This window comes from Coccinella septempunctata, chromosome 3, assembly GCF_907165205.1.
Source record: "Coccinella septempunctata chromosome 3, icCocSept1.1, whole genome shotgun sequence".
NCBI lineage: Eukaryota > Metazoa > Arthropoda > Insecta > Coleoptera > Coccinellidae > Coccinella > Coccinella septempunctata.
Genome location: NC_058191.1, coordinates 27,088,637 through 27,115,969, shown reverse-complemented (window position 1 = coordinate 27,115,969; position 27,333 = coordinate 27,088,637). Strand labels below are relative to the sequence as shown.

The 27,333-nt window shown below is 34.0% G+C and overlaps 1 protein-coding gene across 1 annotated transcript in view; it reads left to right on the top strand.

The window, feature by feature from the left end:
• The first annotated feature begins 1,067 nt into the window (after positions 1-1,067).
• LOC123309974 overlaps positions 1,068-27,333 on the top strand; it is an 86,637-nt gene continuing 60,371 nt past the window's right edge. The window contains exon 1 of the mRNA XM_044893295.1: positions 1,068-1,301. The gene's annotated coding sequence lies outside the window, so the exon portion shown is untranslated. The remainder of the gene's footprint in view (positions 1,302-27,333) is intronic.

The window sequence follows — 27,333 nt, the reverse complement described above, 5'->3', positions numbered from 1 at the left end:
TGTTGCTTTGTTTCTGGATCGTAGAAATGTACCCAAGTCTCACACATAGTTACAATTCGGTTTAAGAAGTCTACATCGCACAGATCGAACGCGATGCTTCTACCCTTGCACGCTTTTGGTAAACATTCAAACATTTGGGGATCCATTTTGCAGCAATTTTTCTTATGTCCAAATTGACGTGAACTATATGATGAACGCGTTCGTATGAAATATTCAGTGCTTTGGATTTCCGTTTTAGCCCAATTCGACGGTCTGATAAAATCATGTCATGAACTGCATCGATATTTTAGCGGACTGACACAGAAACTGGCCTTCCCGATCGGTCATCATCTTCAATGGAAAATTTACCTCTTTTGAAGCTTGCAGTCCAATATTTCACGGTCGCATACGAATTGCATTGATCACCAAGGGTATTGTATATCTTCGTAAATCTGCTTACCTCTTAACCCTTTTAAATACAGGTACTTGATGATAGCTCGATACTCCAATTTTTCGATTTTCACAATTTCGGTGGACATCTTCTTTCTTTTAATTTATTGCGTAACTCTGGTTTACCTTTTTGACCTCAATCTTCACACTTACACTTCTAATGAGTTATTGTTCGTTGCTATGGTAACGCAAAATTTTTTTCATCCATGGAACTGGTCTAGGCTTACTAGATATCAATACATCCTCGTATATAATGTCGTTATACTAAGTTATAGCTTGTCAAACTTGGGCAACTTTTTAGGTGTCCCACTTCGTTTGCTGCTATTTCGTTTCGAGCAGCATTTCATCTGCCTATCACTCCGAAACTATCGAACTCATTTTGCCCCTCAATTTGCCCCTTGCTCTCCTGCTATTCTCATGGGTATGCTCAGCATAAGTGATAATTTAAAAAAAAATGCCGCTGTACCTTAGCCCAGGCCTGCACAGGACTTCCAAACAAAGGTGAAATACGATCGCGTAGTCCTCATGGATATTCGCGAGCAGGCAATGCATGAATGAAATCGTGGATCCAACTGGATAGTCAAAAAGCACGTTGCATACCCGCAATATTTCGAATTCATCGGTCGGGACTTTGCGACTTGCGACAGTCGTTAATGATTTTCATCGAGGTAGCGCGGACTGAAGCACGCTTACGAACCCGTTTCAGTCTCATGACAGACGCGAAAGCTTGAAGCTCGATACGCTATCGCGAGTATAATAAGGAGCGCGCTACTATTTCGTGCCGATTTTTTTTTATCAAGAAGATATTTTTTTGTGTTTTTCGTTACACAACTAATAGGTTGTTTATTTATGGATATAAGTTCGAGTGCGAGGTGAGTTTGTCCAATTAGTTTTTGTTATGACATTCAGAATTTTATTGAAAATATTTTTAAAATTTTTTTTCATTCGAATTGATAAAAAAAATTAAATTTCTGTTATTTGAGTTGTTGATATCTGAAAGGCATGTGTAATATTTTTAATCAATCTAATTGATAATCAACCCGGATTTACTTACCCAAAAAAAATTAATTCTTAATCAAAAATGAAATATATGAAAACTGTTCGTAGGTACCTACATCTTTTTATAATTTTTTCATTTTGCCAGATCTCCTGATATATTTCAGAATCATATCTGTGGCGCGTTTCACAAAAGCTCAGTGATCAATTGAACAGCGGGGATGCTGATAGGGGGCAAACGCCCAAGGCCATTAAAAAAGTGGAGTTTGAATGGATTTCAATAAAAAAAATATTTTTGTTTAAAAATAAAAGAGGTAAATAAAGAAAAAGCACTGTTCAATGCGCAAAGAAAATATGTATTTTCGTGAAAAATAATACATATTCGATATAAGGTTTTTCGTGATTTTCACCTTGTTTTTTAGACATGCAGAACATGCATCGCATAATAGTCTCATTATCTTTTTCCTGCACTTTGATCATTAGGGAATTCCCCCAATTCATTATTGATTATGAGAAGAGAGTTCGATGTCTTATCTTTCTGGGAGTTCAAAAAGAGAACAAGGTCTAATAAATATCGAAAAATATGTCGATCATTCTTCACATAACACCGACAGTCTTCAACTATATTTTCGAAATGTATTTTTAGCATAAAATTTGTATAGGTAAGTATAATTATTTCGTAATTCGAATTATTCCTTCAAATCAAATTCTGAGCTTCGTACACTTCGAATAGGAATTGCTCCTAGATAAATTAATTGAAGTCAACACTCTCTAGCAGTCTAGCAGAGAGTGCAATACCATCATTCGATTGGAAGTCCATGAAAAGATAATGAAGAGGTAAACAGTCCAAGTTTTCTTTTCCATTTTGATTCTATTCTTTGCATTGTTAGATATAAAGGAGTCTTTAACAACGCAATACTTATTTTTTTGCCTCATAATCACAAGTTCACGTCTAATTCCTGCTATGAAGTGAAACCTTAAATAAAAAAAATTCTAGAGCGACATGCTTGTTAATAACTAAAAAATTACGCTGGATAATCCCGAAAAATCAACTATGAATACAGAGGTTATTGTTATTTTAACAAATTGAGATATTTTTCAGTTCACACATCCATGTTAATTTATAAACATTGCTTGAGACTGATACTTCCTAGCATTAGAACGGTACCTAAGGACTAAATACGCAGATGCACAAAAACATTAAAATAAGAGTCTTTCGAGAAAATTTGGTCTAGTTATTATTCTGTAAAATGATCGATCAAGTCGATTTTTATTTTAAATTTCGAAACTGTTCAATTATGATTCAGAAGTTGTTTCATGCACCCTAGATTATTGTGCCGGAAATGGCTAGAATTTTTGTTATATTACTGAGAATAATTTGGTCATTTTCCATTATAGGGATGAAATCATTAAATTTGAATTCGAATTTTTTCTCATTTTATATATTCTGAGCTCAATGACATATAAACATCAATAATTTTTTTGTTGATAAGGGTCATTGATGCAATCTTTTTTGTTTTATATTTTGGGTTAAATGGTTGGTCTTATTGAATTCGACTTTTTTATGTATTTTGCAAGAGCGACTGAAGTATTATCGAAAACACGCCTTTTTCATAAATGATTGATTATCTGGAATGAAGATATGTACATACGTTCTTTCTTCTTCCATCAGTTACCTACTACCCTACGAAAAAGGCATGATTTCGAAAATACTTCAGTCGCTCTTGCAAAATACATAAAAAAGTCGAATTCAATAGTACCATTTATTCCAAAATATAAAACAGATTGATAAAAAGATTCCATCAATGACCCTTATCAACAAAAGGCTTAATATCTTCCTACCACAAAAGTTAAAGAAACGCAAATTCAGCCTCTACTCTTCGAAGGGGGTGAGTGACAAAATACTGAATTTTGCAATAAATGATGTGTAATTCAAAATAAAAATAGAGAATACAGAATATATTTATTTTGTCCATTACTTTTTCTGTATAATGTCAAAATCGTTCATTGCCGTACGAGCACACCAATTTTTTTTTTTGTATAAACTAAAGCCCGTTTGAAACGGCCGAGAATTCTCTAGAAAATTTACTCGAGAATTCATGCTCCGTGAATTCTTTACCGTTACATACGCACTTTCGGTAGATTTCACTGTTCAGTTTCGTACAAAATAATCTCTGCCGTTTTCTTACCAAAATTTGGTAGATAATTCTCCAGAGAATTCTCGGCTGTTACAAACAAACAGCTTAACCCAGTTAAGCTATCAGAACCACTTTTGAATTTTGTATTTTTTTTTGTGGCCATAATTTAAGGGGCATTTATTACGCCAATTAAAAATTTTTTGCTTTCCAATTTTTGGAGAAATTTTAGGGGTTCTGGTAGCTTAACATTAAGTTCGCAGAACCCACAAGAACATTTTGCAGAAATCTGACAATATCATAATTTTGGGTCCATTTTAGGCTCTCATTTGAATCTACTGCGGATTTCCCTTGAATGTGTTTTCTTTAAAGGAGTTCTGCTAGCTTTACCGTTAAGCTAGCAGAACCAAACTACTAATACAATATCTATCCTGAATTTGATCACATCATACTTTCAGAATTTATAGCTATAGTTTAATGGTGAAGCTAGCAGAACCAAACCCTTATACAATATTTATCCAGAATCGGATCACACCATACTTTAAGGCTAATTTTAGGCTAATCTATTGCCGTAGTGAGTAATTTTTTGCTCCCAAATTATTGGAGTCAGATTTATGCTAAATGTGTTCTGCTAGCTTAACGTTAAGCTGGCAGAACCCCTAATTTCTCAAAAAATTGGGGAGCAAAAACTTTTTAATTGGGGTTATAAAATTGCCTAAAATTAGTCCAAAATCATGGCCCCAAAAAAAATCCAAAATTCAAAAGTGGTTCTGCTAGCTTAAGGGGATCAAGACGATCGACATTGGTTGCTACCACAAATACGGAAATGTGGCACATATTTGAGCAATAGCCTGAATTACGAACTGATACAGTTGAAAAGTAGAAATTACCAAGCAAAATATTAGGGATATTGAATAATTTTCAGTTATTCCTGAATTTCAGCGTAATTTTGGCATATATCATATATAAACATTTTGCAATATATGAAAAATTCAATTGCCGATTTCACCCCGCCGCTATTTTTATCGAAGAATGTTGAAAAACCTTCGAAAAATAATTGTGAAAACAAATCTTATAGACAATAAAGTCAAACTTTTTCTACTCATGAAAAACCAACTAACTCGAAAAAAAAGAGACGGGGTGACATCAAGACGTCCTTTAACATCAATTAAAAAAAAATTTATGGCTTTTCGTACAGATTTGAAAGCGTAAATTAAGAACTAGTGAATGACGTTTTTGAATGGATATTTTTGAGCTATAACTTTCCCTTAACAGGGGTCCAATTATATTTTAGTCTGAAGCTTTGAAAAGCTTCGTGTTTTACGATATTTAATTTTCCTAGAAAAAATAGCGATAGGGGCACATTCAAGTAACCCCACTGATATGGAAATAAGAAAAAGTTTATTAACAATTTAAATTTTAGTTAGATTAATTATTTGAGTTGGATATACACAGATATTACATCCAGAAAGATGTAGATGATGATGTTTTTTCACAAATTCGCCGACGCTTTTGCTTCAAATATGTCAGATGTTTACCGTTTAGATAGATTGCTGAATTGGATTTGTCCAAAGTCATTGTGAAGCATTCTTTCACGTATAACTTGGTGTAGGTATATGTGGATTGAAAATAACTGAGAATAGTTCGTTGAAAATATGTGTTTTCCTTTAATAATAGTAATAGCTTTCTAGTATTCTAGTTAAATATCGACAATGAATTTTGGAGTCATAATACCGATAGAAGAATATTGTTATATATGACATATTTCATGTATGATCGAAAGAAGACTGAATTACAAAAATATGTTAGGCGGAAGACAAAAAATAATCTAGGTTATTTACTAGTTTTCTTTATACATACCTCAAGTATGGGACAGCTTGTATATGTAATGTTCACTCCATACTAGAATTTGCAACTCCGCCTGAAGCATCGTCATGCACATCCCTAATTTTATTGTTGTTTCGAGAAATAATTATGGGCTCATTTGAACCGATTGAATTCATTTTGCTCAGAACAAGATGACGCAGATAAGTTGCGAATAGCATTTTATTATAGATGCGGATTATGCTTTCCCCGAAATAAATGAACGATAAAATTTATCGCCATAAATATTGATTAAACGTCTACATGAAGGATCAAAGGATGGTAATTTACTGCTTGGACCGATAATAAAATACAACAGTGGCAAATGAAACCGATCAGATTACTGGAAACAAGTCTGAACATAAAATTAAGCACTTTGATCTGCCATCATTGGAATGGCAGTTTTCAGTGGCGGATTTGATGCAGCCGGTTCTATAAAATGCACTGAAGCCATATGCCAGTTCTCGAAAAGTCCGAAGTAGTGGTAAAAAACTATTACTAGTGGAAATCATGATACTCAGTTTATTTAGTTTAATTATCGTATTTATCGACCATATTACTTCCATATTATTCTTTCATTTCCCACTTAATTTGAATGAATTATTCACAACCTGTTTATTTTTTAAACTTTCACATAAATGGAATTCATTCCGAAGAATTGTACCCAGTAACCTCATATGCAATACCTCCTCTCTTTATGTCGCTTTTTCCATCGATATGCAGATATAATCATATCCATTCTTTATCACAATCATCGTGTAGGTTTCAGTTATTCAAAACTCATAATCGAAACATGATTTTTACAACTTTATAAAACGACAATTTTTGGGCATAGGTATGCTATGAAAGGCTGGTTTCACTTCATTATATTCCAAGTCAAATTTGAATGCCATGACAAATCAAGCTTTTTACGAGCGATGGGTAACCGCTGCCGTAAAATTCGTTTTATGATAGTAATCATTCAACAGTGTCAATTTGGATTCTGAATTGTGAAATTCTCAATTGACATCATTGACTGTTGGAATTTGCCATCAGTCCCTATTGTAGGTATCCACATGTGTGAAAAATTTCAAAAACAAGCTAGTGCTTGATTAGTGAATCACTTCCTAGGTATATGAAGTAGGTACCTACAAATTTGTAGGCATAATTAATTATACGATAATTGAAGTCTCATTTATTAGCCAATATCACTTATATTTATTTTGAACTAGCTGATCCTGCCCTGAGGGAATTTTAGTAAAAGAGAGATGAAAAAAATTAAGTTGGAATAGTACAAAAAAAAGTATGCAATTTTGAAAATAGAACAAAATAATACAACTCCTCAAAAAAACTTTTATCTTCGTCCTAGAATTTTATGATTTTTCGATTCTTTCATTATCCAAAATAAATGCGAATACACGTGGTCCTAAAAAGTTTGTTTTTGTTTGTTATGTGATAAACACAATAAACTGTTTTGTAGAAGATTCAAAGTGGTTGAAATTTCGTCTAGAAAGTGTATGTCTGGTGCTGATGCATTTTCTTATATAGAGTTAGTCTTTGACCCCTACATATATTTTATATTTTTGAACATCAAATTACTCGAAGATGTGAAGAATATTTTTATTTTGAAAAACGTCCAACTTAGTTTCAAGAGATGGGTTCTTTGAATTTTTGGTATTTTTATGGTTATGAGAAAACTGGAAAAAGTGTGTGATATTTTGTGTTCGAAAAAGTTTTATCAAATAAATAAAAAACTATATTCCGAAATTCATTTTATTCGATAAAATTGTTTGTGGAATAGAACTAAAAATAACATTTTTTAAGGCCTTTAGAGGGTAAACACTTTTTAGTAGAAAAAATGCTGCATGCTCATTTAAATAAAATTAAAAACTCAGAAGGTCAAGGGGAACATTTTCATCAAAATATAATGGAAGTCCACTTTTGGCACTTATTGGGAGTAAGTACCCACTCATAAACATGAAAGTAACAAGGTTCACTTCTGAATACTTCTTCAACTCTTTTCCAAGCAATAGGATAATAATACGCTTTATTATTTGAAATATTCATTCAAAATCCAGAAGAATTCTAATACAGCGATTGAATATCTCGCGTCAAGGATGTGAATGCCTTGAAACCATTTAGACTTCTTCCCTAATTATCAAATTACTCTTCAAACTTCACATCTCGAATCAGAGAACATCGAGAAAAAAATTCTTAGGTGAACGTCTCATGGTCACCTAAATATCAAGACACTCCTAGATGACAGTGATGAGATTTCAGCTGCTTGTAAATGTCTTAATGAATTCTTCAGCTATTCCATTTGACGATTTTCGATTATAATAAAAGCGAGTTCAGTTATGTGGGTGTGCGGAGAATTGAAATGTTGCAATCACCTTCTATCTGCATAATCCCGGATGATAAGCATCTACGATTATGAAGAAATCTGTTATTTCGTCCATTCTTTGAACAATACTTGAGAATTACTGTTTATGCCAAATAACTTCTTATACATTTGTGTGACCAGCTTGTTCGAAAGTTATGGTGCAGGTAATACATGGAAAAGGCGTACAGAATTGATTAATTCAACAGGATGTGCCTAGTATGTAGGCAACTGTACTTCAGGAGAACATAAAGTTTTTATGGAAAAACAAGCTTGTGCATAGATGCGCCCGATGCCTGGATATTTCGACTGTTACTGTTTTTATTGTGAAAGCTCTTTCTTAAAGTGAAGAATTTTAAGATATGTTCATTACCCCCTTTTTTGTAGCTTTTACTCAACCCGCATCGTCTCTACTTAAAATTTTCAATCCTTCTTTCTGGCAATCAAATGAAATGGAATTTTACAGATATTATACTTTCGGAAAAACTGAATTATGCTATCAATATTCGTGATACGAGAAGAAATTGGTTGCCACTCCTGAAATACCGGTAGATTCGGGTGACTTGGGACAGTCCTGTAACTTGTTACAATTACCCCCCTTGCAGATTTCTTTGTTTCTTACCATTTTTTAGTGAAAGGACAAACTTATAAGATTGTGTAGCGTCTTTTCGGTTAGTTTAACAATTAATTCCTGTTGAGTTTGCCGCGACCAGAGCGTTTGAATTGACAGGAAAAATTAACGAATTCAGGAGAGTAAAAGCGCGTTATGGCCCTTATACTTTATACTTTCTAGTGTCCTGTACATGTGTTTCACTTTGTGCATGTGAAATTTTTTTTTCTGGATACGTGGGATATTGGGATATTAGATATGTCATGAAACAAGGTTGTTTGCAAATCAAACGGCAACACGGTTCTCATTCATTTATTTTGTTGCTTCATAGGGTGACTTGGGACAGTGCCGAATAGATACCTACAAGCGGCGCATTGGCAGCAGGAAATATGCCGATTTTTCGCAGGATATTATTATTTACGTTATTTCCACAAAGAAATCACCAAAGAATGAAAGAAATCAAAGTTCCCTTGTTTTGTTTAGTTTTTTTCACATTTGAGTTGCAATATATTTACTTTCGCTGTTAGGGGTTTATCATTTAATTTCCTTACCTAATCTCAACTATATAATCGTAAATTCTAATTTTTCAAAACTATAAACCGTCCCAAGTAACCTATTTCATTTGAGAGTTGTGAAATCAATAGATTTTAACTTGTGTAACAAGCCTCCCAAATCGATGGGTGACTTGGGACAAGTATATATAATTTTTTTCAAAACTTATATCCAAATTCTGAAGCATGGTATATATCCTAATCAATAGTCTAAGTAATTAGGCATATTCGAATCTCTTTTTCAGATAAAAATAGGTCACCGTTTTGAAAATATGACAAGTTGAATTCAACAATCGTCCCAAGTCACCCGAATCTGCGGTATTTAAAAGTTATGTTTTCTGTATATTTAATGTCTGGAAATTCTGATTAAATTTCCAATTGACCCGTTAGTGGTAGATCTTACTTACTCTACATCAAATACGACAAGAATAACAGGGTCTGTTCAGCCTGGTTTTCCAGTCAGCCAGGAATCGAAGGAAATGAAGAGGACAATACACTTGCCAGGATAGGAGCACAAACTTTCATTGTCCTGAAACCTTTTTGTGCAATAGGAAAATGTACCTATAAGGAAGAATTACATGAGAAGGAAAAAACCGAATGAGGAACTACTCTGGAGGAATCTCCGGGAAGTGCAACACTCCAAAAAGTTCCTTGGGAACATAAACACTGCGATATCTAAGAAGTATCAGGATCTTATCGAGAATATGCTACACCTCCTCACTGGATTCCTAAAAGAGGATTTTCCCCTCAGAAAGCACCTTATGAGAATGGGTCTAGTAGAAACTTACGAGTACGGATTCTGTGAGGAGGAGGATGAAACTCCAGATCACTTGGTGACAGAATGCCTTTCCATTTCTAGCGAACACAAAAAATGCTTTGGACGAGAAACTACAGTAGGGAGTAGGTTACTTCCTTGAAGCCATCCCAGATACTGGAGTGCGTTAGAAGCCTGGAACTGGCAGCGAGCTTTAGACAACTTAGCTTATGGGAGGGCATAATAGACCTCAAGGTCGCAGAGCAACACAACTCCTTTCAAAATCTAGAATCTACCCTACACAGAGAGGAATTTTTCATTTTCATTTTATGGATATAGTTTCAGAAATTTCCAATATATCCAATATACAAAATGCAATTATTTCTTCAATATTTTGAAAATTATGGTTATAATAAATTCATTGCCCCATATTTAAATGACCTACTATCGCTATACTTTGTGCTGTTCCAGATTTCGGATCTGAATTTTCAAATAATTATCAAGTACCTTGAACTAATGGTTAAAAACAGGCGCCTGAGCAAAAAGTGCATCGGCCTAGACCCGCTGGTCCACTGGGCCAGTCCATCACTGCATTCAGTGTTGAGGGGGCTACTACTATCTATTAGAGTTAGCCCTGAGTGAGTTAATTTAATGTTTATTAATTTTCATTGTCATGATTTGGACAAAATCACATTTCTCAGTAGAGAATCTCATTCGAAAGAATCTGAGTATTGATTTAAAAGAAAAATTTGAGTTTGCCGCTGATATGCCCTTTGCCCTTGTACCATTCATGGAAATACGTGATCATTCAAAGAAATATTCGTTTCTTTTGACTGAGACAACACCACATTTTTTAATGCACAGGTTGAAAATGTGTGGTAAGAACGTGAATCTTCTCTTTTTCGATCTGCCCTTTCCATAAAGGGACCCAAAAAAATTCTTGACATCCATTGAACTGCTTATTTGAAATCGTGCACAAAGCGCAGAATCATGATTGATATCTTTCGCTTTCGTGAGGAAATAGACGAAATATAATTGCGTAATATGAAAGCGAAATTCATTTCACTTGTTTTTTATATCCACCATCTACCAATTATTTATCTGAGCTGGATAGCTGCCAAATTCCTTAACGTTTCTCCATAACTCATCGACTTCTTCAGATAGCTGCACCGTTTCCGGAAGTTTTCCGAATGCTGCTCTCATCACGATTGATTTAGACTTGTTTTGATTCAGGGAATTCTTCAAGTCGGGTTATTATTTATTGTGGAGCGAATAACTTTTGATTTCTCTCCTACGGCGGGAAGAAGATAAACTACATTCTTCTGTAATAGTGCTCCGTTCACATCACTGCCTTTAAGGCCACCCACATCTCTTTGTTTTGCGCCGATATAAATCTGGATTGCAGGGGATTTAACTCCTATCACGAGAGATTATGAAGCTCACTTGCATTTGAAAGTTTTCATTATTCCGTTTTTTTAGGTTCAGTTCATCATTATTTTAATGGGAGGTTCTACATACCTGAGGTAGGTATATTTCCAGAACACTGCTACACCATTTCTAATAGTGGTAATTCAGAAAGAATCAATTGAAATTCAGAAAACATCACTTGTATTTCAAATTAGTCAAATTTATTTTTTCAGAAAACATCAAATGATCGAATGTAATTCAGATTAGTCAATTCAATTTTATAAATGGTCAATTGAAAATTCATCAGTTTAGTCACATTTATTTCAGAAATCGTCAATTGTAACGTTCAGATCAAGCAGATTCATTTCGAAAATTAAATTTTCTTATTTCAAATGGTCACCATATTTTTTATCCAATTCTTTCATTCTTCTGAAAATTCTGAATCATTTTCATCGTCAGTGGTTAGTATTATCTGTTAACGCATACTTCATTCAATTGATTTCTTTCTAAATTACAATTGATATTTTCTGAAATACTATTGACGATTTCTGAAATGAATCTGACTGATCTGAATTACAATTGACGTTTTCTGAAATGAACGTGACTAAACTGAATTTCTGATCTTTTTTCGAGGGATCACTAACTAATTCTTGGTTGAAAAAAGTGCAAGCATTCTATTCAGACTGATAAATGTCCTCGTCCCTAACATATTCGAGAGTCGGACGATAAGGGTTTACGCGACTTTAGTCTTGGAATCTTTTTTTTGTAGAATATAGAGCAGAATTGGAAATGAGTCGGGAAAGGAGTGAAATTTATTCTAATATATCTTAACTGCAATCTGTCTACGAATATGGGGCGATACAATGTTTGAGAGAGCTGGATATCATAGAATAGGTGAAGATCTAATTGTTCCAGTTATAATTCTCCTAGAAAGACTCAGCTGTGCATCATTTTTTTGCACACGAGCACTTTTAACCCAAACGGGGGCTACAATATTAGCAGCCGGAAGACCAAAGTAGTTGCATCAGCATTCAGCACCTCATGAAGTATTTATACCACCTAGTTCATGCAGGATATTATTACTAGTTTTCAACTTCAGACACAAATTTTTCAAATAGGCTTTGAAATTCAGCGAAGAATCCAGCCTAACTCCTAGATAATTTAGATTGAAGTTATGTTCCAAAGAAGAATTACCGAAAAGTACGCCCAATTTTTTATATTTTTGATGATTATTCGAATGAAAAAACGTAACCACGGTTTTATGTGGGTAAGGAAGCAAACGCCATTCGAAAAAGTAATTCTTCAAAATTTCTAAATTTGTAGATGCTTAGATTATTCTCTATACATCTAAAATCAGAATGACGGAATGCGAGGTAATATCATCAGCGTACATAAATTTTTCAGAAGAAGTAGTAGAGATACAACGCAGATAGATATAAATTGAAAAGAAGAGGTGCTGAAACTGACCCTTGTGGAAGATCGATATTCAAAGTTTTGAAATTACTACTATGTTATCATTTACAAAAACCCGAAACCTTTTACCTGACAACATGTTTTCTAGTAAGCTAACCATCATTCTACACTTCAGATGTGTACCTATACAGTTTGAAAATCAAACCATCCTTCCATACTGTGTAATATGCTGCAGAGAAATCCACAAATGCTGTTACTGTTTTATCATTTTAACTTGCTTCGAAGAAAGTGGTGAGACTAGGAACTTGATCACAACAATTTCTATTTCTCCTTGACAATTTAGGAAGGGGTCTTCTAGAGTCGATTCAATCCTGAGAAGAATTAATAAACTTTTGAAATAAACAAATGGGTCGTTCCATACTGTGTAATATGCTGCAGAGAAATCCACAAATGCTGTTCCTGTTTTAAGTTTATCATTTCAACTTGCTTCGAAGAAAGTGGTGATACTGAGAACTTGATCACAACAATTTCTATTTCTCCTTGACAATTTAGGAAAGCGTCTTCTAGAGTCGCTTCGATCCTGAAAAGAATTATTAAAATTTTGAAATAAACTAGGATCAGAAAAATTGTTTCCATGTTCAAAAATTCCTATGACTTTCGCCCTTCGGAACTTAACCGGAAAATTGCCAGGATTTAGAATGTAATTATAAAAAGATAACAACCAAGAAGTCCCTTTTGCCTAAATGCTTGATATTTTTCCTTATAAAGCAGGGTACCTAAATGTTCTGAAAGATTGCTGAATGCCATGAATGAACTTATTCACAGCGGAGATTTAACGAGCTAGAATATACGTGAAGAAATCTTTCAATCCCAAGTCGATCTTGCTAATCAGCAGCAGTCGACTCGCATTGCTAATGCATCTATGATTGATTCTTATTCGAAAGGAAAGGGGTCTATGACCGGACCAGATTTTTAAGAGACGATTTCCTGAAACAGGAATATTACACATGTATTACTCATTCGAAGAATGGCCAGAAGGAATTTTTATTTTCATGAAGGATTACTCATGCTTTTCGAGAAGTTGGATATCATATTTGGAAATAATGTAAAAATAAGATAGAGGGTGACCTAGGGGTGAGTATATGGTCCATAACAATTTTTTTATCCAAGCTATCGACTTGTTTTTTTTAAGCAATAGGCTCGACAATGGGCATATCATATAATTCCAACTTACATGAGTTGTTTAACTACGATACGTGTGAAAATCATATAATTCTGTTTTTAGTTCAATTATGGATTTTTATCAAGTATCGGTCACATCAATTCAATGAATGAGCAATAAAATACACGCATGGGTTAGGTTTTTTCAAATGGAAACTCTCCATTTGCCTGCTAGACTCCTCGAGAACCATCTACATTTCTTATTTTTTTACATATTTTTCAAACCTCACAAAGTAGATCTATATATTTTGAAAACTCTCAAAAAATGACAAGCAGTGGCACTGCTGACTTGATGGCAATTTCAACAGTAGGTATGGCACAACAACTGTTTATGCAAGTCACACTTTTTGGAATACCTATTTCTGCTGAGAAGTTTGCTTCCAAAAATATTTTGACCATTTAAAATTTTTCGATTATGGAGTATTATAACACTGTTTTCTGCTTAGACCAAAATTATACAGGGTGTTTATAGAAGATCGTCAAGCTGGCCACATTGAAATCACCAAAACTGAAGATTTTCAGATTAAAATCAATAAATCAATATTTTTTGTTATCCCAATAGGCATTACGTAGAAAAATAGGGAGGTTACTTTAATGAGCCCTATATCTGTATTGGAAGCTTTCAGAGTTATCAAAGGAACACTGGAATAAGGAAAAGGAGCTATTTCAAACTGCTTGATTATTTTGTGACTTCCGTCAACCATGGAAGAAAACTGAAATTCGATGTTCCGAAAAATCATCTTCAAATTTCATGAATTTTCAATGAATCTTCAACAATACTAACAAACAATTTATCAGATACAATTCATGGAATGTCAAAATTATTAGTTATAGGGTTTAATTAGCCAAACTCACCTGAATTTGATTTGTCTAAGTTGATGTTCTTCCTGAGAAGAACATTATTTATGAAAATTCCATGCACTTACATTTAGGTCCATACAGTCAACAGTGTTATGGTATTACATTATGAAAACATTGAAAATTATGAAGATTTCTTTGGAAAAACCTCCTCAGCAAAAATATCCACAGAAGAGTGACTTTCCATTTTCACCATATTCTTCATGAGAATCCCAATAACTCATAAACCATTGAGTTCTTACACAAGGTGTGGTATACTGTTGTTATTGTCATCAAATCTGCTATCTAAAGATGCAAAGATATACTGGGTGCGCCGTTTGAAATAAGAAAGTATGTAAAGTATGTAAGGTAGTTTGTTTCCGGTATACCTAATATAATATTCGCAATCAAAAGATGCTAACTTCAAGCAAACATGATCTTGCCTCGGTTTGACGGATTGTTTTTTGTTTTATACCTACAAATGGACAACTCAGTCTTAATAAGATCCAGTGTTTGGTTAATCGGTTATCGAGTTAGGTAGTTTTTTACGTTTTCCATATGACAGTATTACAAGCCCGTATTCAAATTCCTTCAATATCAAATTCATTATCTTTTGATTCCTCCGAAACAACCCCACGTTTGAGAGATTACAGCCTTTTTCTAGACGTCTACGAGAGAGAATCTGAAGAAATTCTTATGTTTCGCCCTAATCCATCTCCTCGTGCCTTGTAAGGATGAAAAATTTCTTGACGTGTTATCTATCTCCATTAGGAGCGACTGTATACATGGAGACGACTCTAATTAAGGAAGAGGTGAGCGCCAGAGGTGTTTCGGGTTGAAACAGTTACAGTTGGATAGGTTAGTACCTTTCGGTTTTTCTTCTACGATGGGTTTATCGTGATGAGGCTGTAAAGGCGGAAGAATTGAAGTAATTAGGGCGGTTTGATAATTTGAGTGACGTCAATGGTCCCAAGTATCATGCTTTCTAATGTGCGACTTTATATTTTGTTAAGAAAATTGTAGCTTTCTACGAAAGCGTAGAAGGACCACATAATATTTTAAAAAAATGTTTCGTAGAATTTCCGACTTTGAAGTGGGAATTTCATTTATGTACTTCGGAACCGATACAGGCTTGATGTACAGGGTGTTCTACGACGACATAGATTATTTCTCCATATATACAGAGGGATTGATGAGAGGTTTTGCTTTCGAGATACAATGTGTGTTTCTGTTTTAATTCATTCATATTGTGTGTTCGAACATTTATGATGAATATGATGTTATATATATAGGATGTTCTTTGATAGTGTTCAACACTCCTTGCATGATGAAATCGTATGTAATGTATGTAGATATGTATTATGAAAATCTTATTCGATATAAAGAAGATATAAAGAATGTTTTATAGAAACTAATTTTCCATATGTAGGTAGCTACATAGGTACATGTGTAGGTACATAATGGAAATCGATAAGGAATATCATGTACACATGGTTCTTGGATACTGTTTTTTTCCATGAAGAGGTAATTTCAAACGAGCCTTATATGGTTCTCACCCTGTAGTTTTGACTTCCTCATAGAAAAACGCAGAAGATATATCCAAGAACCTTCTGTATACATAAAATTCTTACATTGACGTAACCGTTTTTTTTTGTGGCCTGGGAGCTCAATGTTATTATATGGTTACTATATCAGTACTGGGATGGGGGGAGGGTGTGGCAACCTAGTAATTCTTCAATAAAATACATCAATACAATATTTATTAAAGAACCATGTGTTTATTTAGTGAAATCTGAATCCTCTAATGAATATCTCCATTATATTAGAAAATGAACCAATTCGTCATAGAGCAGCCTCAATGAGGTTTTCTCACCGTTGTAATTACCTGTTTATGTAAGAAATCTGAGGAAACATCATATCACACCGGGTGTACTGATCTCTTGTCCATTGAGATAGCCTCACGAGTACATATGAGAAAGGAGTTTTTTCATAAAATATCCAATATACCTACCTAAAAAAAGATTCATGTCGTTATGGAACACCCTGTAAAAGGTTGTCATATCATTGTTAGGACCTCTCATAGAAGAAAACTCAAATAATAATGTACACCATGTGTACATAATCCTCCATTCATCATAAATGTGGGAACATCTAGTGTTATATAAATTTGAAATTTTGTAGAAAAGGAACTGATCTACGTCGTCGTAGGACACCCTGTAGAAGTTCGGAACTAAATAAAATTCCGAGTTTGAAGTCGGAATTTAGTTTAATTCCGACTTTCTTTCCCTTCCTTCCTGAAGAGTTTTCAAGTCTACTCCTTTCGGATAACTTTAAAGGAACTGGGAATTTTGAAAACTATTTATATATTTTATGCCCTGAATCTTTTCATAAAAATGAAGACCACCCACTAGGGTATACAACGTAGAAAAACAGTTCAGGAAATGTCTTCTTCTCTTTCCGCGCATTTTATGTTTTATATTTCTAGTTGAAAATTTTTGAATATGGGGAAATGAATGAAGGTATCATTACTATTTTGTATTGAATTCAGATCTTCAAGTCCTTTATCGTTGATAACTCAGTCGAACGATGCCATAGATAAATAACAATATATGCAGTGCCTATATTGGTATTGGCACTATGGCACTGTGTAGCGTTTGCATGAGGAATATTCTCAACTCAATACCCCAAAAATAATTACGTATAGAAAATGAAGATTTGCACAGTATTCGTTACTATGATTAACCTTTTTCCGTAAACATAATATCAACAGATTGATTCCGACCTTTCGATAAACAATAATTTTATTGCTATAAATTGGCAGTTGGCTATAGACTTTCCGAGAAATAAACTTGAATAAATTCTACTAATTATAAAACAAAGCTACTGATAATGCATAATAGGTATGATCGAAGAAGCAGTGTATCGGAAATATTACTTATTTTCATTGTGCAACATGTAATTTTGAATTGTCCAATTTACGTATAATACTTGAGTTGATGCAGTTAACTGCTTTATCGGACATGTTAGTCTGGTGAGTTTATGATAATCATCAACCTACAGATTTTCCATGCAAATGGAAATCGAACAAACAAACGAAATTTTTTTCAAGATATTCATACGAAGAAAATTGTCTTCATTGAGAAATATAACAGAGATTGATGAATTCATGAAGATAACGAACAAATGAATGAACTAGTTGAAAATTAAAAAAAAACGTTGCAAGCCACCCTCAAAATTATCAGATTGGAGTAATTTTCTTATCGATATTTGAAAGTGAGTAATTGTGAATTTTCTTTCTAATTTTTCTGTTTATTCAATCGATGTTTCTGAAGCTCATGTTTTTGTTATTTTTAATTTCTTGCATGAATACGTTTTTTAAAGTTTCACAGTACTGTACTTTTTCGATATTGTTGTGATTCATTTACATATTGATATGTTTGTTTTGTATATGTTGAGAAGTCTTTATTTATTGTTTTTTTTTTAATTTTTCGTTTAGGAGACTTGAGGAAGATGAATATTTAAATATGATAGTTTATTCAAATTGAGACCTCTAACTTCAATTTTAAAGTATTTCCAATTTACAGGTCGTTAAATTTTAACATGACTAAGAGAGAAATTATAGAGTAAACAATAACAACCAATATTTTACCCCTAAAATAAAAAAAAATACCTAACACAATTTCTTTGGCTCTCTTTTTGTTGCGTGTACTAGATTCCAAAAACTGATGAAACCAAATAACACGTCTATATACTAGTTATAATGGATAAAGTGGGCGTGGGGGTCACAAGTCCTAATGACTTGTTGACCTCCCGCATAAAATGTGAAATTTGAATAGTTACGGTAACCCGGCGTTAGAGTAATCAAGTGCACACTGTGCGCGTGTAGATAATTCGTACGACTTTAAAAATTATCAATGTTCCAATCAAGTAGACTAAGAAGGTGACAGATGCAAGATGATAGAATGAACAAGATAGGTACATATTGCTTCTATTGCAAGTTTCAAATCAAAAACTATACAAGGCAACCAAAACACAATTCGTTATTAAGATTTCGTTCACAATTTCAGTTAGTTCTCGAGGAAGAATCACGTGACATGACCTCAAAGTCGTGTAAGAAGCACATGAAAAATTTCCAGCTTGGTTTGAAGGTTCGGCACCTTTTTTCAATTTTGGAGCCCGCTTCATATGTGTAATTCAGGTTGAATCGAATATGTTAGGAAAAAGTTATCATTGGTTGGGGAAGAATCTTGATTTGATGATTCAACTGAAGAACTGAAGCAACCAAATTTTTCAAATCATGTTGAGTCGATGGTGAACAATTGTTTCTAGGCAAATTTTATTGAATAAATAGCTTCGTCTCCATATGATGAAGATGATTTTTGGAAAAACTGTTAATTATGTAAAGATTCACTAAACGATGCAAAAAAGGATTCCGCACTTTGTACCATGTAAACCGACTTCAACAGGCTGTAAACTTTCCTGGACAAAGTTGTAGGAACATTTCGTAATTACTACATAAATAATCATATCAGACTCTTACATCATCCACTCTTGCTCGTACCAAGAACAAAACAACCTTCGATGTCTTATGCGCGTTGTTGAACATCTCTATTGTTCTTTCAGAAGTTATTTACATCTGACGGCGACTCCAGGTATCGGCGTTGTAAAACATTGACACAGGATTATGTATCATTATCATCTTCTATTATGGCTCAGTGAAATGCTCATCATCAAAGATCTGCTGACCGAGTTGATGGCTTGGGTCATTGATCTGCAGTAGCAGCAACCCTTTGCGAAGTGAGACCGAAGAAAGAAGGAATGACACCTGTCTCAATGTTTTGTTTGTGTTGCAACGGATCTGTCACGTGGATGTAGATCCTCACGAGCGATTGTTCGATGGTATCTCCTTCTGGTTCTCACCACGTCGGTAATAGAGCAGCTCGTTATTTCTAAAGGGCGAAGGAAAAATTGTTTTATCGTCCTCTTGCGATGGCACGTTTCAGGTGGAATCCGAGTGATGAAATACTGGGATATAATTGTCTTGTTTTTTCAAGAAGAAGCAGATATATCCTTCAGCAGATCTGTATCGATATTGAAATATTCAATTGCAATATAAAATGGGAGCCTTAAACTCGGAACTTTCACACTTATTGTGGACATTATACCATTGCGCCAACTGGACTTCAAAAGCAAATAAACTTAATCGCTAAACTCATGCAGTAGAGAGCATATTATATTTCATCAAGTATTGTGCAATACTTAGCTCGAATTCCATGGTTCCATTTAAATACTTTCGTAATAGTTGGGGAGCCCAAGAGCGAAATTCGGGATTTACTTGAGCGTGTCAGATTAATATAAAGGGAGTTACCTTGTAGAGTACATTTCTCAAAAATTAGACCTGTATATAGGGGAAATTGTCTAGGACGATGATTGTACATACTCGAGAGTGTCAGCTTAAAATGTATAAGGTTAGTTACGTGTTCAAAAGTATATATTCGTGACGAAAATGTGTGGAAAGGCAAAAGCTTGCAAAAAAAATTGTGTACATCATTCTCGAGCACCATGACTTTTTTCTTAATTTGATCTAAGAATAACGAAAAAAATATAATCTGACAGTTTCAGCAAGCCGAAACAATAAGTATTGGCCATAAAGGTCACAAAAATCAGTTTTTTCGAATTATCTCCTCTATTGTGCTTAAATTTGTTTTCGCATTCATTATAAAAGTTGTAGAGCATAACATTTTCTACTAATTTCGTCAGAAGCAATTTTTTCTACGTTTGAATGTTTTTGAGATACATGGCGATTAGTGTACATTAGACTGGGTTTCTACATTGACCTTGGCCTTTCGTATGTGTGGCTAAGCTCCTCGCCCTTATCACCCTCTAACTCGAAAACGCTTACGAGTATGTAAAAGTGCTTCAGACAAAATTTGTATAGAATTTTATTACCTACAACTTTCATAATGAATACAGAAACGATTAGAGGTACAGGAAGGTAGATATTTCAAGAAAAATTCCTTGTTATCATCCTCCAACTGTCAGGTTAATAAAACCCCGTCTGATAAGTGTCAGATTGATGGGTTAACACGTCTGCAACACCGAGATTAACCATCCTGTTATGGCTTGATACACAGTGTAATCCATTCATCGGTGTGGTTTCATTGAATCAATGTGTGTGTAAATTCGGAATAATAGTTGGGGAGCCCAAGCGAGAAATTCTAGATTTACTCGAGCGTGTTAGATTAACATAAGGACCCCGTGGAGTATCTCTACCAAAAATTAGACCTCTATATATAGGGGGAATTGTCTAGGACAACCTGCCAGATTAGTAAAAAAAAACGATCATTGTACATACTCGAGCGTGTCAGATTGAGATATATGTGGTTAATTATATGTTGATAAGTATATATTCTCTTAATCTGACAATTTAAGCTTGAAAATGAGAGGGAGGGCGCCAAACTTGCAAAAAAAAAGAAGTCACGTGTAAATTCTCGTGCGCGGTGGCTTTCTTTCTTAATTCTAAGCAGATATTCTTGATTCAAGAATATCGGAAAAAATATAGTCTGACAGTTTCAGCAAGCCAAAACAATAAAAATCAGTTTTTTTGAATTATCTCCACTCCTGAGCTTCAAACTGTTTCCGCATTCATTATAAAAGTTGTAGAGCATAACATTTTCTACAAATTTTGTCCGAAGCTATTTTTTCCACGTTTGAATGTTTTTGAGATATATGGCGATGTATGTTCATTAGACTGGGTTTCTACATTGACCTTGGCCTTTCGCACGTGTGGCTTAGCTCCCCGCACTTATCGCCCTCTAGCTCGAAAACGGTTAAGAGTATGCAAAATTGCTTCAGCCAAAAGTTGTATAGAATATTATTATCTACAGAAACGATTAGAGGTACAGGAAGGGAGATATTTCAAAAAATATTCCTTGTTATCATTTTCCAACTGTCAGGTTTAGAAAACCCCGTCTGATTAGTCAGATTAATGTCAGATTAATGGGTCAACACGTCTGCAACACCGAGATTAACCATCTGCATGAAAACCTTACACGCTCTAGTATGTACAAGTAACGATTTTCAAAAGACCTCTGTGACCTTGCGTCATGTCCGAATTGTCAGTCCCTTGAAAAGTAGCTTCCTTTGGGTCCAATTAACATATCCTCTAAAAAATGACACGCTCCAAAAAACTTTTTTTCAGCATTTTCAACTCTTCCGTACGGCCAGCCCCATCACCCAAACTGTCAGATTAACATGAATTCATTATCAGAGATACGTAGGGCATATTCAGTGTCTTAATCTGAAACGCTCGAGTATGTAAACCTGATGATTTTTTTTTACTGCTTTGAGAACCTGCAAACACTTTCCCCACCGCTGAAAGTGCATACATCATAGAACCTTTTTTTTCTTTCTACCATCTTATCTTTAAAATCCACTCGGCCTCCACGACGCTCGAGTAAATGCCGATTTAGCATCGTCGGTTCCCCAACTACAAATATGATTTCCGTCATGTTTCAATACTGAATTTTCGTCCTTCCGAAAAAATTGATTGAAGTTGAGAGCTAAAAGGATCTTTGTCATATAGCGCTCGATGTTAGTATAACTTCGAATCTCAATAGCTTAGGTAGTAAAAAAGCAAGCAGATTTCGAGGTTCATTTGATTCCAAATAAAAGGCTTCCCATTAAGTCAACCTCGAAGTCAAAAATCATGTAAATAAATGGTTAGAATTTTAATTTAACCCAAACTAAAACTATGAGAAAATATCGAATTACAGAGGATTTATTATGGTAAGACTTATTTGAGTTTGGCGAATCCAGCGTTTCAATACGTTCAGAAATATAACGTTTTTTTATGATTCACTCTACGATTTTCAATCCCCAATCTGAGTTAATCGCAGTCGAGTTGAACATGTGGATTGTAGAAGGATTTTGTACCAAGTTTCATCTAGTTATTAACCGAAATTTCAAAAGAAAATAACGGTAAAGATTTCTTTAATTCACATTACGAAACGTAGGTAAGCTGTGAAAATGGTCAATTATAATGCCTGTTGTTTGTTCAGAATTGAAAGAAACTGGCTTTTAATCGCAAAATAAAAACAAAACAAAATTTTTTACAAAAATCAAACAATGGTCTTCTCAGGTCTTGGTTCTGACCACCGTATTAGTCTTATGTCATTTCATTAGAAAATGCAGGTACAGTTTGTTGTTAAATGGTAAGTCTTTTAATAAAAAAGGTAAAAAGGTAGAACCCTTCGAAATAAACACAAAAATACCATGAGATGTGTTCTGCATTATCGAAAAGCCACGAAAAAAGAGCGAAATTTACACTTTATCTTCTGAAGCCTGAATCAACTTCAATGTTTCGTTTAGATCTGATCGTTTTCTGACAGAATTCAATACTTCTTCATCATTGCTTAATACAAGGTGAGCTATGAACTTAAAGCGGTAGTAGGAACATCGTTAATTACAATGTTCATCAAGGATTCTGAGAGAAAGCTGATTTATTTTCAATTACAGACTACGAAAGTGCTAAAACAAACAATTGCTTATTTCATTCATAATTTGAGTGTTTGTTCTTCTCGGTTTCTTTCCTCACGATCTCTCGAACGTACAAATAATTCATCTATTGGTGTGCTACACACATTCAGCTGCTTATTATCATTCACAATCTCTTGTCCCATAAGAGTATCGAATTTGGAGTAACACTAGTTACTCGTTTTTACATGATACATACTTAGTGTGAATAACAGAAATTAAGAATTACTCGCTTCGAAAATTTCTTTCCAAGTTAATGTAAATCATGATATTTACATATATGAATCAACATCTCATGTTAAAAGTAAGCTAATCAATATTCATTGAAATGAAATTTATCTACTTTAGCCAGCGAAACATATAATTAGAATTAGAATTGAAACTCATAAACCTTCAAAGTATGCTTCAGTGTTTGATTTCCTCAATAAAAAACTGTAATAGCATATCCAACGAAATAACTGCTATTGTGTGTGAACAATAAAGCTTAGTTGACAATTTTTTGTGCATAATGGCCTTATCTCTTATATAATCGATGGGATAGGTTGGTGTAAGTCATTAAAAGATGTTGCAATAAATGATTAACATCAGAATGCAATAGGTTATTCAAATTAACGTATAATAAAAGAATATATCACCCGTTTCTTAAAAATGAAATGGCCGCATGGAGTACTTCGCTGTCTCGCATAATTAACATATTACAGACATCAATTTGCACTACTAAGTTGCAGTAGGTCACCTCTCTAGTGGATATTTATTGCTGGCCAAAACTTCGATCCTGCGAGGTTGATATATGTATGTCTGGATAACATCGTATTCAGAGACTTCCAATTTCTTATGAGCCTCGAAGGCAATTTTTCATATGTGTTCAAACAATCTGTGAAGTATTGATGATTTCTGTGAATATCTGCTGTCTTGCATACATACATATACCTACTTCCAATATTCGAAAATACACCTTATGTTCTTGTGCTCTTTGTTTGATACCCATGCAGGAACTCTGAATTCGAGATTTTTCTTCTATTAATCTAAAAAAATTCAAAAAGGATGTTTGTAGGATCATGCCCGACAGAAATGTATGCAAACCGATAAAAAATCTCTTCTTGTGAATATTCTTATTATTTTTGGAAAACTTATCTTAATTCCTTCGAAATATAGTTTCAATTTAGGAAATGAACAAAAAAACTACGCTCAATAAGTCTTCAATGATTCAACAAGAAGGAAAAATTTTTTCATCAAAGTAAATTTATTTATGAAAATGAGAACTATATGAATGAATTTTTATCATTGTTCTTGAATAAAAATAGTGACAAGGAGGAAGATTACTTCAAAATGACGAATAATTACTAATTACCATAATTGAAATAACGTGCAATCAATGTATTCATAATTTCGTTTTTTTAATTCACAATTGCTGTTGAATTTCAATCTTTCTTTAGGTATTTCAAGTTTAGTCATTAAATTCTTCAGTTTCCGAGTTACTTAGAATAAAGAAATCATTCGACGAGTGTTCGTTGAGAGGCATATACAGGGTGAGTCTTAGACTCGTACAAATATTTCAACAGTGGTTTCTTGAGGTCAAAAGAAACATTTTTTCTTCTACCATTTTATGCGAATCGGCTCGGTTCAAAAGATACAGGCTGTTGAAAAACCATAAAAAATGTTACTTTCAATTCATCTCACCAACGGTTCTATCGAATGAAATGAATTTCGGAATATAGTTTTTCATTTATTCGATTAATCTTTTTCAAACACAAGATATCACCTACGTCTTCCAGTTTTCTCATTATGACCATTACGTACCATACAAAAAGAAACCAACTCTTGAAACTGAACTGGACGCTATCTTATGAATATTTGAATGTGTTGTAAAATAAAAGTATTCTTCATATTTTCTCGTATCATTGCACCTTTCTCGAGTAATTTGATGTTGAAAATAAAAAATATCTGTGATATTCGAAAAATTTGATACTTTGAATGAAAATTCTTTTTGAAAGATTCACAGATGTGTAGTGTTTGTTTTGACCTCAAGAATCTACTGTTGAAATATTTGTACGAGTCAAAGACTCACCCTGTCTACTCGATACAATACTTTCTCCGAAGTTACCTTCAAGTATGAGTACCTCCTTAGTTTATTGACGACCAATTTCACCAAACGATGATAAACTCTGCCTCATACTCCGAATAAAATTCGGAACTGTTTTTAGTATTGACATCTGCTTTGTTTATGAAGTAGGTAAAATAATAGACGGAGAGGCAGAGCCAAAAAAAGTCTCTGAATTTCTTAAGCCTGATTTTTTCTCAGGTGATTACAATCATAATATACAATAAAATGCTGCGGTCAGTCTAGTGGATGTTAGAACATGTACCTCAGGTACGCGGTCAAACATGTCGTGATAATCGACATAATAAAATCAATTTCTTAAGGCTGAAACTTTATAAACTTTTGTATTTCAGTATGTAAATCAAAATTATGATAGTCAGTCAACGTCCAGTCGGGACACAGCTGGTAAGTCAGCTTTAATGCGCGTAGATAGAAGTTGGGACTAATCATCAGAGGATGATTAATGTCAGTAGAATGCATCAAAAATTGGGAAATTCTGTTTGCAATGCTCTTCCTGGACTGCATGCTTTGACTGGATGTGATTTTAACCCAGCTTTTTACAAGAAAGGTAAAAAAAACCTCTGCAGATAATGAAGCAAAGCGTAGATTTTCAATAAACATTCGCTGACCTCGGCAGATGAAAGCCACCAGAATAATATGTTCAATAAGGTTCAAGAATTTGTTTGCCATTTATACGGCTTGAAAAAAATAAAATCAAATGACGAGGCAAGATTCGTTTTATTTTCAAAGACGTATAAATGTCTCAACACCACAAACGATTATTTTAAAATTAAAATAGGGAATGTAGATAGGTCGAGTATGCCACCATGCCAATCAGAATTGATGCAGCAGTTCTTAAGAGCGAGCTTCATTACAAATATCTGGTAAGGCAGCTTTAATGTGCGTAGCGTCGTTTATAAGGGTGCAATTCGTTCATTAAGCGAGAATTTTTTTTTTTACTACTACTGACCATATTATTAATAAATAAAATGGTCAGTCCGTCATTCCGTAGAACAACGCCCGTCAGTCAGTGGATAAGAAATTAAATTCTGGTTGGCATGGTGGCATACTCGACCCATCTACATTCCTTATTTTAATTTTAAACTAATCGTTTGTGGTTCTTAGACATTTAGACGTCTTTGAAAATAAAAGGAATCTTGCCTCGTCAATTGATTTTATTTTTTTCAAGCAGCATAAATGGCGAACAAATTATTGAACCTTATTGAACATATTATTCTGGTTGCTTCTATCTGCAAGTCGAAGGTCAGCGAATGTTTTTTGAAATTCTTCGCTTTGCTTCGTTATCTGCAGAGGTTTTTTTTACTTTTCTTGTGAAAAGCTGGGTTAGAATCACATCCAGTCAAAGCATGCAGTCCAGGAAGAGCATTGCAAACAGAATTTCACAATTTTTGATGCATTCTACTGACATTAATCATCCTCTGATGATTAGTCCGAACTTCTATCTACGCGCATTAAAGCTGACTGACCAGCTGTGTCCCGATTGGACGTGACTGACTATCATAATTTTGATTTACATACCAAAAAACAATGTTTATAAAGTTTCAGCCTTAAGAAATTGATTTTATTATGTCGGTGATCACGACATGTTTGGCGGCGCACCGGAGGCACATGTTTTAACATCCACTTGACTGACCGCAGCATTTTATTGTATATTATGATTGTAATCACCTGAAAAAAAACAGGCTTAAGAAATTTAGAGACTTTTTTTGGCTCTGCCTCTTGGACTATAAGGAGGGTAAAAAAATAACAAAACAGGGAAACACTCAACCGAAGCTAATCAGCGTAATCGACATAAATTGTCGAATTTTTCCTTAACGCCTAATTACAGTTTATATACTTGGTGAAATTGGCCCTCAGGACCGCAATATTAAAAGCATTTTTTTAGAGTTGTCAGTTTTATAACAGGTTTTGGTTCTGAAATAAAAAGGAGCCAAAAAATAGGTATAAAGTATTTGTACTGTGCAATAGTGTTTTTTGTTGATAGTTTTTACGTGTTATTCTCGATGTCTTTTATTTCACAAATATTGATCAAAATTTTGTATATTTTGAATACTGCAGCTTTTCACATCTTAAGTTCATGAGTAGGAAATTTCTACTTGAA